The sequence below is a fragment of the Calliphora vicina genome, chromosome 3, assembly GCF_958450345.1.
Source record: "Calliphora vicina chromosome 3, idCalVici1.1, whole genome shotgun sequence".
NCBI classification, from domain to species: domain Eukaryota; kingdom Metazoa; phylum Arthropoda; class Insecta; order Diptera; family Calliphoridae; genus Calliphora; species Calliphora vicina.
Window position 1 is genome coordinate 74,754,222 of NC_088782.1, and position 14,704 is coordinate 74,768,925.

Sequence of the window (14,704 nt, forward strand, 5' to 3'; positions counted from 1 at the left end):
ACCAGTATGTATCGCTTACGATAAAATTCGTTTACTGTAAAATGTAAACATTGACTTACGATAAAATCTTACCCCCTATAATTTTGAAGTTATTAACAATTTTGATATTCTGACAACGCAAATGTCAGCTAAAACATTTGCAATAAAAAAAATATAAAAAAATTTGAAAATGTCGCTTACGATAATTTGGCGCTAAGGGCTCGATATGTTAGCTCTGAAAACATTTAACTTAATTGTGCGTAACAAAAATTTAAGATTTTAGCTCCAGGTCAAATTTGACCCAATGATATTTGTGTTTCTAAAACGTAGTTGTTGATATTTGAAATTAAATAAAATTCATAAAAAATCAAAAATATCAATTACTCACAAAAAACCGGTTAACCGGTTATTATTAAAAAACCGAAATCGGTTTATATTAAATTGCAATTTTTCGAAAAAACCGAAAACCAGTTTCTAAAAAATTTCGAAGAATCGATTACCCTAATATTGAATGAATTTCATTACCTTTTAATTTTCTATCATCAGGCTCCAACTCAACTCTAAACAATGGTTGGGGAATTTGTATCTCTATTGAAGATATTGACCACAATTCGTATACTATAGCGAGACTAACGAAATCAAGGCATTGGACTCTATACCCTTAATAACCACAATCTAGCCTTTACTTCTTTTCAGAAGATAGGAGTACAAATTTCTTTTGTTATTATTTAGATATTGAGAGACTTTTCTGTAACCATTCTCAGTGTAAATAACGTAATTTAAATTTATTGCACACTTCTTCTTATGGGACATGGTTCCCATTAGTCCACTAGATCATCCGAACTGGGTTCGCGAAGGAATATTGGAGTTGATTTTAATGATTTTTGACTAGAATTGTCAAAACGGACCTGAGCGTTACTTTCATTTCTACTTGAGAGCGCATAACGATTTTTTTATATTTTTCTTCTTTAATGAAGTTTAAACCTTTCTTTTATTTATACTTATACTTCTAAGCATTTATGGTGTGTTTGATGCACCCTTCTCGCCTACAATTTTTGGTATAGCACCACTGTACAATTTTGTACATAAATTAAAATAACACTAGTTTACAAGGTTTTTGCTCATGAATTGAAACATATGGGGATTTGTGTATTTAGGTCTTCTAACTTCGGAAAAAATATTTAAAAAAATCCTGGACGTCAAACTTTTGAGATATTTATTAAAAACGAAAAATATAAAAATGTACATTAAATTAGGACACAAAAATTAAAAGTAAAGTGTTTTAGTCCTCTTTTTATAATTATTTTCATTTGTCTCCCTCACGATACTCCAACAGTAGTCTCCTAGCTTATTCTGATCCCAAAAACTTTGATAATTCCTCTCGAAAAACTTCAAATCTTCATGGAAACGCTCTCTAGTTCGTCACTCATGTGTCCGAGGTTTTCCGGGAAAAAATCCACATGAGAATGTAAAAAGTGAATTTTGAGGGATATGTTTACACCCATCAGTTCAAAATTAAGTAATAAATTCGCAACAATATTTTCTTATTCCCCAAAAATTCTTGAACAAGTTTAAAAGAATTCCATGCTGCATTTTCAACATCGGTTAATAGACACTCAAATTTGGTATCAACCAAAATTTTTCTTATTTGAGGACCCACAAATATCCCTTCTTTTATTTTGGCCTCAGAAAGACTCGGGAACACGCTGCATAAATATTGAAATGCTGGTTTTGTCTTATCTAAAGCTTTTACATAATTTTTTAATGTAAATAAGCATTTTGCAGTGTTTGTGTTATAGGAAAACCTCGATTTGACTGAATAATTATTCAGCAAATAAAACAAAAATGGTCTGGGTTTATTTTACACTTTCTAGAAGACATTTTAAAATAGTTTTTACTTTAGAGTTTTGTATTTAATAGCGATTTATTAACTTTTATCTACAGAAAAGATGTACTTTTAAACAGTATTTATTTTATTCCCGTAAATTTTTTTCGGAATTTGTCAAAAGAATACAACTCTGAAAGTATCTAGTAGCTTCGCCAGAGTGTTGAGTACCCAAAAACAATGTAAATACTTAATTACTACAATTCGATACACTACAGTATGCATTAGTAGTACTCAGGGCAGGTGAAAAATAAAAACCCATATATCTCAAAATTTTGACGTACAGGTGGGAAACAAAAAATGGTCAATTAACTAGCGTCCCTAGCTCTTCTCAAAAATATAAGTTTCATTCCATGAGCAAACAAAAATGTTTGATTTGTAAACTAGTGTAATTGATTGGCTTTCATTGATTTGAATTCATAATAAACAAATTGAAATAGGAGGCTTGAAGAAAATTATTTTCATTTATTTTTTTGTTTTGTTGAAAAACAATAGAAATTTTCTTAGAACAAATTAAATTTTTTAATGATTTTCAGACACCATGAACAAAGACATGCATATTTTGTTATGACATTTTTATATGAATTTACATATATGAAAAAACGTACTTTAAACAACGTTTTTCTTTATAACTCCTGAACTAATCGATACTCCATCGATTAGTAGAGAGATTTGGTGGCCTCATACCATGTTCTTTTTGAATTTTTAACACCATGACTTTGATATTTTTTTCATTGAAATATATTCTCCGAAAATTGGCCTTTAACCTTTTGGAAGTAAACAATTTTATTCACACCATTTAAAGGACAATATCTTTGGCTTTAAAATGGAATCAAAAATTATGCTCGTCTTTGAGTAGTTTCAAAGTTATGGGCAATTATATGTATGTATATCATTTTAGAAAATTTTAACAAATTTTTCAATTTTCAAATCGCGATATTTTTACATCGGAATGAGTTTCCATTGAAAAAGTCACTGATATGAGAAACATATTGGATTTATTAAGTATTTGGTAAATTTCATTAAAATCGGAGATGGTAAATCCGACTGCTGACCGACTGAACCTATGCGGTCAAGTCCGTACCTTAAATTAAAAATAACTTTTAATTTACTAAGCAAAAAAGTAAAACTCAAATATAAATTAATGCGGCTAACGTTAGTCCGTGCTGCAAGGATCACTAATGAAAAATAGTCATTATTTTGCGATCGCTGATTTGTTTAGTTTCGCAAAATCATTTGGTTAAGTTTTATATTTGTTTGTTACCAACAAGGCTATAAAGACTAATATTTAAATCATTGTAGGTATTAACATTAGATAATTTTTTTTGCACGTGGGTCTATATTTTTTCTGTGTGTGTGTGTGTTATTACTTGCACTTTTTTTAAAAATTTAAAATATTTAAATAATTACACAATATTGAATTGTATTAGCAATCTGATTCTCATTTCATATAACGTCATAGAGATAATTATCAATAGTTCTTTTAAGTGTTACAAATAATTTCATATATTTTTTAAATTTTTTTGGTTTTTGTTTTTGAAAAAGAAGAAAAAAATCTTGTTATAATTAAAACAGATGACAAAAACAAAAGAAACGAAAAAATGCCAAACGAAATTCACATTCATAAATTATAAAATATACTCAAATACATATATATGTATACTATACTATATTTAGTATATAAATACATATATATTTGTATATAAAATGAAATAAAAAAATTAAAAACGAAAATTGTTATTTATTTATTTAAAAATAGCACGAGCATTTCAGTTTTGTTGTTGCTGATGATTTTCAGTATTCTGGTTTATTTTTTTAATATTTTAAATATATTTTTTAAATTTTTTTTTATTTTTATAGCTTTATCTTGTTTTTATTTAATATTTATTTTTTATTTTTTTTTGCTTTCGCCTTTTCATAAATCTACACTAATGAACTTATATAAATACACGAATATGTATAGGTATAATAATTTTCTTTTCATTATTTTTTGTTTTAAATATTTTTTATACACATTTAAACATTAAACTCTTTTAATAAGAAATATGTATGTATTTCATATACTTCAAATAAATATATGTAAATATATCTTTTAATTCGATCACAAAAATATATAAAATATGAACTTTTTTATTGTAAATTTTTAAATTATTTAAAAATATTTTTCTTTTCATCGCGATAATTAATTGATTTATTGGTATTTTTGGTGTTTGCAATTTTAACGGAAACGGAAATCACAGTAAGAGCGTAATTATTTTTTGTGTTTTTTGTTAGTTTTAAAAACAAACAAACAAGCACCCGCACAAACACATATAGTTTAATTGTACTATCTATTTAAATTATAAACATTTTTCAATTGAAATGATTACTTGTTTAAGATTGAAAAATCTCTTTAAATTTACTTTGTTTAAATAAACAAATTTTTATATTTATTTTTTCCATTAACTCGGTATTATTGATTGTTGTTGTGCCATCAATTATTTTCATTTTAAATTTTGTTAATTTTCTTTTTTTTTTTGTAAATTTATTTCCAAATCGTTTATTGATTTGTTAAATACAAGCACTAGTCGATTTCGAAATTACACTAAACACAAACACGCGGTAATTTTCAATAATAATAAAAATAATGAATTAAATAAACAAATAACAAATTATTTGCCGAAGCGTCTTGCAAGCGCTTCAGAATTGTAAAAGCAGACATTCGTTTATTCATTTTACCGTTAAGAGCAGATGTCAATATAAATATTACAGGTAAATAAATAAATATATCACCACACTACTAGCCTCATCACATTCGAAATTATTTCTGTTTCAGGTTGAACACACTTTTTTTCCTACACCGCTGTGTCTGTCATATTTTATACACTTTAATGTGTAATGTCAAAAACCAAAAAAAACGCGCGTCACTTAAATGACTCGACACCGTTCAAGTGCTTGGTAGCTTTCGGTTGTTGTTGTTAAAATTATTTTTATTTATAATTCTCATAAATTTATAGTGCCACGAAGCTTTCGTTTAGACCGTTTTTCCGTGCGGCGTTCTTATTCTAAGAGAAACGAGCACACAAGAAGAATGTTGGCAATCAACTGAATACAAATATTGTTTCGCAGATTGTACAGAGTGTTAATGAAAAACAACAACAACAACAACAAATACCAGGGAAATTAAAAACACAACAACAAAAGCATCACCGCTATAAACCAGCGTCAATGTTGATGATGGTTAGTGATGGTATATGAATGATTGGCAACAAAAGTCAAAAGGCATGATGCCATAACCACCACCAACATTGTAGACAAATTGTTAAATGCAGCACCGCAACAATATTCAACGCTTTTGTAATGAGAAAATATACAAAATAAAAACAAAAGCTAAAGGCGTGATGTTGCCACCACAACCAGTGTTGCCATTTATTATTTGAAGAAAACTTTTTTTCAACAAAAAAAACATTTTCTTGGACTAAAATTAAAAACCCAATTCGTACATACATATAATCAGACTGAGATAATTTATGTTAATATAGTGCTGGAGACACTTCAGCTCCTAAATAAATGTCTTTGGGTTCTTACTCATTATTTTAAATATATTCAAATCAATATCTCCATTTAGTAAATGAATTTGGTGACTGTCATTTTGAAATAAACGGTTCAACATATTGATATCATAAATTTACAATTTTCCAAAAAACTTTTTTTAAAAATAAAACTTTTTGCATCTCAAAAAACTTGCAAACAAATGTAAAACTTGACATGTGGTAACACTGACCACAATATTGAAATTATTGAGCGCAATGTTTATTCAACATTACACATGGTAAAACATTACTAGCAACAAAAGCTACCCCACAATTGTTAAATGTTGTGCAACATTGTTAAGCAAAATGTTTAATGTCGATTTCTTTTAAATCACTGTCAACATGTTGATAGAGATAATCCGTAATGTTTTGTCAATTTGCTCAATGTTGTAAAGTTTACAACGTAAACAATGTTTAACAACAACAATTTTAAATTTGTGAGACACATGTGAAATTTTAAAAATATATGTAAAAATAAAAAAATGTTTAATTGTTTTATTTATGAATTTCTAATATGAGTGGACATTAAAGTCGGTCGAAACTAGAGTTTGGAGTACGGGAATTCCCGGGAAATTTTAATTTTTTCCCGGGAAATATTGGAAATTTTAAATTAATTAAAAACACTTTAATAGATTTAAATTTAAAATTTTTGTTTGATGAAGGACTTGTTCCAAATTTAATAATATTAGTGGATATTTTAAAATCCAGTAATAATGCAGTAGAAGCATTAAGGCGAAAAGAAACCAATTTGCTGATAGGATATTATATAATTAACACTCTTTATGAACAGATGTTATCTTTAAATTCTACGCTTTCTCATAAAACTATATAACAGCAGACTCATGTCATTGATAAATTACCTAAAATCTTCACAACACAATCAGCTAAATTATAATATAACAAAGACAATGTTAAAAATGTATGGACAGCAAATGTATTAACGCCTATTTGACCACATTGTTACCTCATATGTTCAAAGCGATGATGATGATGTTTCCGAAACATACAAATGGAGCAAAATTTTAAAAACAAATTGGAAAATGCAATCAATATTGCAAAAGAAAACTCTAAACGTTTAAAATCAAATGCGCTAATGAGTAAGTAGCAAGTCTTTTTAAGCATGTAGCAATCGGACAAAAAAATTAGATTGTCTTTTTAATGCTTTACTGGCTATTAGGGTTTGGGGTTTCCCGGATAATTTCATTTCCCGGGAAACGGGAATGAAAAATTTCATTTCCCGGGAATCCCGGGAATGTTTTCTCAACTAGAAAAATAAGTAAAAAAAGAAAATTATTTTATAAAATTGTGACATTTTATTTAAAAAAAAAGAAAATCAATACATTACAATTCAATTGTACCCACATAAAACCAAACAAAAGTTTGTTAACATATTTGGAGATCACTTGTTACTATAAAATTAAATATTAGCGGTATTCATGATATAGTAGAGTAAAAGAGCAATTAAGTGTCACAAAATTTTATAAATTGTGAATGTATCTTTATAATTCGATGTCGATTAATATGTTAATGGGATTTTTAATGCACTTTTTAGATTCTTTCTTTTGATTTTTCTGTTATATTTTTTTTTATATAAAATATACATATTTTAAAATAAAATTAAATTCATTTCAAAGCAAAAATATGAAATTCAAAATTACCTCATATAGTTTAAAAAGAGTAAAGCAGTAAAAAAGTAGTTCTAATGTATTTTGTTTTCTGCTAAACTGCTATTTTGCTACAGAAAGTACTCTACATTGTGAATACCTCTATTATATCATAAAAATAATTGTATATGTATGTCCGTCATAGAACTATCTTTTTAAAAAATTGATTTGTCAAAATTACTAATGCATTCAATAAGTCATTCGACGAGAAACTCTTTCGCTTTAAACATATGTTGGCTTTATCGTTATTAAAGCATTATAAATACAATCAAAATGTATTCTCCGATTGCTACTTGCTTCAAATAAATCTAATTCCCGCTTAAAACTTTCAGCATTTGATTTTAAATGCTTAGAGCTTTCCTTTTCAATATTGATGGAATATTCTAATTGGTTTTTAAAATTCATTCAATTAAATTAGGTTTAATTTAATTGAATGAACATCACCTATCAGAAAAATGGTTTCATTTCGTCTAAATGCTTCTAATGTATCCTTAATGGTGTTTAAAACCTCCACTAATATTTGGAACAAGCCATTCATCAAACAGAGATGTCATATTTAAATATATTAAAGTATTTTTAACTAGTTTTAAATTTCCCGTTTTTCCCGGGAATACAATTTAAATTTCCCGGGAATTCCCGGACCCCAAACCCTACTGACGATGAATCCAACATCTGTTTAAAGCGAAATAGTTTTATCGGTGGCTGGAAACTTTGCCACTAACATAAGAAATCGGATGTCAGATGACTTATTGAATACATTTGTTATTTAAAGAAATTTTTAAATATTAACACACTGCTAAAAAAAAACACTTTTTGTAAGAACTTGAAAAGTGACCAAGTGGAGGTTGTAGACACAAAGATTTTGAAACACCTTCAACATTTTTAGTTAATTTGAAAAAACAATTTTACGATAGGTCGTAGTACCTTAGTACCTCTAACTCACACATTTTTAGACCGAAAAATTGTAAACAGTTAGGGAAAGGCAATGAATTAAGCTTTCATAAAATGTATACAAAAAATGTATTTTCTATGAAAACCTATTTTTTTTGTACAATGTTTTAAACAAAATTGTATATAGAAAAAAACGAGACATTACTTGTTAAAATCGGTTTCATAGCAAAATAAGCAATGAAAAACCACTTAAAATAAAAAAGTTGATGAATTTTGTTTTGTTTAGATATTCTTAACTTACAACTATATCAAAAAATGCGCGACATTTTAAAGCGTAATCAATTTTCTTTCTAAACCCGTTAAAAAATTAAAATCAGACAAAAACTGACTGGTCGATATGTTGACGAATATCACTTAAAACGGTTTTTTAGAATAACTTCTGAAATTGAGAGTGTTCACGCATTGTCGTTTTCCAAGTTTTTTTCTCACTGTAGCACCGTGTAATACATTTGATTACACAAAACCAAAATTAACATTTTCTCAGTAATTTTTGTAATGTCCAGTTTTTTTTTTTTGATTTGTCCAGCTTTTTAGACCCCAATGTCCAGCTTTTTGCAAATCTGAATCTGGCAGCCCTAGTTGTATCCCATTTTGGAGCAGCCGTATCCCTACATTTCGAGATATCGAAAGGGCTATTGTTGATTTAAACTCCAAGAAAGCGCCTGGTATTGACAAAATCAGTAACAAGATGCTTATGGAGCTACCCCTGATAGCAATAAATATAATTCTTTTTATTTTGAATGCTATATTACGCCTTGAATATTATCCCACAGAATGAAAGGTTTCACTGGTTAGCATGATAAGACGGGAAAAAATTACACAAAAGTAGAATTATACAGACCCATCAGCCTATTGTCTAATATATCAAAGCTATTTGAGAAGATACTTATCAACAAGTTGTACCCAATGTTAACTGAAAACAATTGTATTCCGAATCATCAATTTGGATTTAGAAGATAATACAGTACTATCGAACAAACCCATAGACTTGTAAATATTGTGAGAAAAGCGTTTGAAGAAAAGAAATATTGTTCCGCACTCTTCATCGATATTTCTCAAGCGTTTGATAAAGTGTGGCATGATGGTTTAATTATTAATTATTTATTTTGGTGCTGAATATTAAACCCCGGTTTAATATACAAATTGATTCAAAATTTACCCGCAAACACAAATAAGCTATTGGAACGCTATTTAACTGGTCCAACATTTAAGGTTAAAGAAGGAGACTTTTTAAGTACTCTAAAACACATTGAAGCTGGAGTCCCCCAACGAAGAATCCTGGAACCCTTTTTTAACCCTCAAGAAGCGTCTCGTTACTTACAAAATCACATAGTTGAATTAGAAAAATGGTTAAATCAAGGGAAATTAAAGTACATATTTCATGCCAAATATTTTATATGTTGGTTTACGTGGTAGTTCACTACGTGCGAACAATCAAGTAGAGTCGAAGGGACCCCGTTTTGATAATTTTTTTTTTATTTTATATGTAGTTTGACAGCTTTTCTCACGAAATTTTGAATAGAATACCTAGCTTTACATGGAAAATTCATATAGATGCAAAGTTGACTCAAATGAAATCAATTCAAATTAATTGGCTTATTGGCAAAAACTCTATGCTTAGTTAAGATTGTGATCATAAAATTGATTTGGTGTTATGAGATGCAGCTATGGAGCACAGCCTCAGCGTCAAATGTAGAAAAGATCCATAGACGCCAAAACAAGTTTTTAAGAATGATCATAGTTGCCCCTGGTATATCAAAAATATACACAAAGATCTAAACGTGCCCCTAGTAAAAACTGAGATCACGAAAAATCTAGAAAAATATTAAAAAAAAACTTGAAATCCACCAAAACCCTCACAACATATTACATAACCGTGGCCACACTCGATTATGAAGGTGGGGCACAGCAGACCTAATCCAAAGACTAGAATGAAGAATGCCAATTTAATCAAAACAACCATGAATAAACAATTTTTCGTCCGGCACTGGCTGGACTAATTAAATACTAGTTATTAGATATAAGATTTGAACAACTTATTGTTAGTTCATTAAGTAATTAAGATACAACAAATAAATGGAAATGAAAAAAAATCCCGTTTCCCAGAAAATAAAATTATTCGGGAAAACCCCAAACATTTTTCAGTGGCCCACTAAAAATAAACTTTGAAATTTTTTATGAGAATTCGCAAAATATTTAATTTTTTCCAACAACCGTTAGTGAGCTGTATCATTTTGAAAAAAAGTATATTTTTAAGGTGAAATTTCATGTATGTTGCTCGGAACGAAAAATATATATCTCATATCACCTACCCACTGTAAAAATCTGCTATCATTTTCTCTACTCTTTCGCCAAAAAATTTATTGTATCCGTACTGTTGTTTCATTGTAATGTATTGAAAAAAAAATAGTTTTTTGCTTCTACTGAACAATTTAAAATCTTGAGTTGACGCTCTTTAGAGGAACTAGTGCGATATACACATTAGGGTGGCCCTTAATAAACGAAAGTTGGATTTTGGCCATTCTCACCCTCCAGTTTGGTGAACATTAGTAAAAACATCATCCTGAAAAAATTTTAGGTAAATCGGTTGGGGTTAAGACGTGCCGCAAGCCCTCTGAAGTTTTGAGATGCATTTACAAGGGGAAAATGCATTTTTTCAGTTTTTGTAAAAAATTTGCCATTAAAAAATTACTTTTGTAATTTAATTTAAAAGAATCGAAATGTGTACGTAATTGTTGTTCTAATGAGACATAAAAAACAGAAATTGGTCAAAAAATGTTAAAGTTATTAAAAATTCGCCAGGCAATTAACGTGTCTCAGGCCACTAGAACAAGAAATGTAGGAACAAAATTAACATATTTTGAGAAATATTAAAATAAAAGCTAATTTTTACTTAAAATATGTCCATATTTACTTATATATGAGTTTTTGTCATCATAGGATACCGTTAACCTATTCTTAGGTATGAATAAAAAAATAAAATTTTTTTAACGGCAGTTTCAAAACTCCATTTTCAAATTTTTAAAAATTTTGTTAAACAAATTTCAGAATTTTTTGATGATCACATTGGGATTTATTAAGAATATAATAGGGAATAAAAATGTGAAAAAATTATGAAAATATCTCATAAAAAAAATTATGATTTTAAAAGTTTGGGGTAATTTTAACACCAAGTGCTATATACGGTTAATTTTAATTTTTCTGCTGTTTTTGTAAATACTAGGCTTTGTGTTATATTTTTGTTAAATTTCATCAAAATCGGCCCAAAAATATACAACATATCGAACATTTCGAAATCTTTCCAAGAGAAATTCCAAATATTGAAAAATTTGACCTTTGACCTTCACGATTTAAAGGTTAACGTTTTCCGATTTTAGTAAAAGTTTCAGAGTATATTTAGAATTATCTGGACTATAATATTCTCAATAGGTTTTACTTAAAATTCATAAGAGTAAGGAAATAGAGCTCATTGGCCTAAAAATTGCCAATTAATTGGTTTTTCTCGAAAATTTCAAAATTTAAATCTGAATTAGGGTATTTCGCTAAATATTAGGGTATTCAATTAATCGGGTTTCTGGTTTAATTGGTTAATTGAGCAAATAATTAATCGAGGTTTAGATTTAATCGGTTAATTTTAAATTATTCGATTAACCGAATAATTTCCATTTTAATTTTAAATTGAAAAGAAAAACAAGAATTGTGTGTACTTAATAAGCATTTTGTTAATAAAAAGAACAAAAACATAACATTTCAACAAAACAATAAATAAACATGTGAGTGTTTTTAGGATTTTAGGGAGATCTTCTGAAATAATCTTTTAAAAAAAGAATATAATTTAATTGATTTCTTTTCAAACGATTTTTTTAGTTTTAATAGATCTTGAGTAAGTCTGCTTTTACACACAGCAAGTTTACTTGAAGAAGTCTCTTCGATTCCCTTTTAAACTTGCTCGACTGTTTACACACAGCAAGTCTGTGTTCAATTTTGTATGTCAAAGCCTAATAGACGCCATAGTGAAAATGAGAAAACAAAAGAGAATTGAAGAGAATTGCCAGTACAAGCAAGTGTGTACCCCTCTTCTTTCTTCTTGCCTCTCTCTCCTATAAACTCTAAACTTGCGCAAGAAAACTTGCCCTGTGTAAAAGCAAACTAAGGCATGATAAAGAATATCCAATTTCTCAGTTAATTTTTTTAGTTTTTTGTAAGCATATAAAATCCTCCATCATACCATGTGAGTCCTTTAAGCATTTTTCTTAGATTTTGAATACTTTAATAGTTTCATTAAGCTGTGATAAAATATTCGTTTCAGTAATGTCTTCAGTTTCGCCATATCGTTCACCGCCTCATTAGAACAAAGTTCATCATAGAACATTCTAGAAAAAAGTTTCAGTTTTCGTACTATGCTTCAAAAAATGATTGCTAGAAGGGAATCTTTACGAGTTGAGCAATAAATTGTGTGTGTTTAAAACTATATTTCTATATAAAGTAAAAAAAAAACAAATTTCGGTTAATCGACACAAATTAATCAGTTAACCGACCGGAATTAATCGGTTAACCGATTGAATACCCTAATCTGAACTATCTATCTGAGGGTTGCGGGTTCGATTCCTGCAAGAGACTCTCCAGACAAGCAAAACTCTTCACAGTTGTGTTTGTTTTGTAAAAAAAATGTTTCAAAATAAAAGCTAAAACATTTTAAAAATCTCGTATTTTTAAGTCATACACACCAGTAAGTACGTAAATATAATTTAGAAAATTTATCAAAATTATATTTTCATGAAAATGTTAATCCTCAAGTTCTAAAATTTTCAATAATGCACTCAGGAACTAAAAAACCGTCATTATACTGAAATTTTTAACGTAAACACCAACTTTGGCCCACTGACAATACTCAAAAAGTCCTACTCCTCCTCCATTGGCGTTCTAAGTTTTAAAGAAAACTAACAAGTATTAAGAGGTTACATATTTATTGCTATTTGATATGCGATCGGCCCCACCGAATAATATGCTAAAAGACAGCTGCTGAATGCTGATTCCAAAATAAATAATAGAGAATGTTTAAATCTTAAAATTCGTTAATAGCTTTATAATGGTTAAACAAGTTCTTCGATGTGGCAATATAGCAGCAACATTGGCGCCAATATGCCTATAAGTAGCAGACATACAAAATTGTCGGTTTATTAGTTGTTTTTCTCTTTTTAATTTTATTTTTTTTTTTTTCAATACAATTTCATTCACAAATTGAATTTTATGCGCATGATCTATTAGTCAGTAGCCATTTGTTGTACAATTTCATACAGAATTTTAGTGTGTTTTCATTGTCAAACATAAAAACATGTTGTTTGTGAGACATGTCGTTGTAGAATTTAATTGCATTTGGCAACATTTTTCTATTCTATTCTTATTTTTATAGTCTGCGTGCTTTTTAAAGCAATTGTGTTTTTTTTTAAACTATTATGATTCTTTTAGAATCATAAACTATGATTTCATTCAATTTAGTTTTTCTTGTTTAATGCCCTTTCTCTTCAAATGAATCTTTACAACACGAAAACATAAAAATGAAATTAAAGTCATTCATAGTGGCGCTATTTAGTTTTTTAAATCGTGAAACTGTAAGGAGACCAGTAAATTAAATAATTTTGTATTACAATTGTTGTGGATGATGACTCTAACTCAATTACTCGCTTACAAAAAATGATTGTTATTTATTGTCACTATATTGTCTTCTGGGTTATAAATATACTTTACTGGCAACATAACCCAGCAAACACTTTAAATATACAACCATAGATTATGTAATTTTATGGGGGCCTAATGACAAGTTTTTAAAATGTTGCTTTTGTATTTATTCCTTAGTGCAACTTAATGCACGCTCACATTGTTGAACGAAACTTTGCTAAATTCTGAATAAAAACGTTGTATGAGAAATGTATGCAGCCTATTGAAAACAATTTGTAACTATTATTTCTTGTTGGTTATAAAAAAAAGTATTTTTTTTTTAATTAAACTCCTTGTAATTTGTACCTGTGTATCCTGCAGTTCACCCAATAGGTGTTGACAGATTAAACGTCAAAATAATAAATATTATTTTAGCAGATTTTGTTACCAATAAGAAAATAACAAAGAAAATTTACATGCTGAGAAAATAGTTATAAAATAATAAAAGCAAGAAGGTTATATTAGGCTGAGCCGAATCTTATTTACTCTACACCAATATAATGCGGACACTGATTGTTGTGCATTTTGTTAAAGATTTTTCTGGTTCACCCGATATCACCTTACTAGATTCATACATTTAAATGTTATCGGGATCAAAATACATACATATTTATACACAGAAATACGACAAATCAATTGTCATATTAATTACCAAATTCGTCAATACAACCGATATTGTAAATATAAAAAATATTTTTGTTGATAAAAATTGTTAAAACATAACAAATATTTTTAGCTCGTTATTTGTTTTATTGAACAAACAATAGGTTAACTATCAACTATTACACCTTTAACAATATGTTCGTCATATTAAAAAATTATATTGTTAGTAGTTATTTACATTTTCTACAATGTACGATTGACCTTTATATACTAAGAAAAATGCAATATAAGGTTTGTTTTAACTAGTTTATTTTATTAAGGTTTAATCTATA

The 14,704-nt window shown here is 28.3% G+C and overlaps 1 long non-coding RNA gene across 1 annotated transcript in view; it reads right to left on the minus strand.

Annotated features, from left to right (window-relative positions):
- The window catches only part of LOC135954549 (uncharacterized), an 82,839-nt gene extending 77,905 nt beyond the window's left edge, over positions 1-4,934 (minus strand). The window contains exon 1 of the long non-coding RNA XR_010576264.1: positions 4,583-4,934. This is a non-coding gene — a long non-coding RNA (uncharacterized LOC135954549). The remainder of the gene's footprint in view (positions 1-4,582) is intronic.
- Between the last annotated feature and the right edge of the window lie 9,770 nt (positions 4,935-14,704).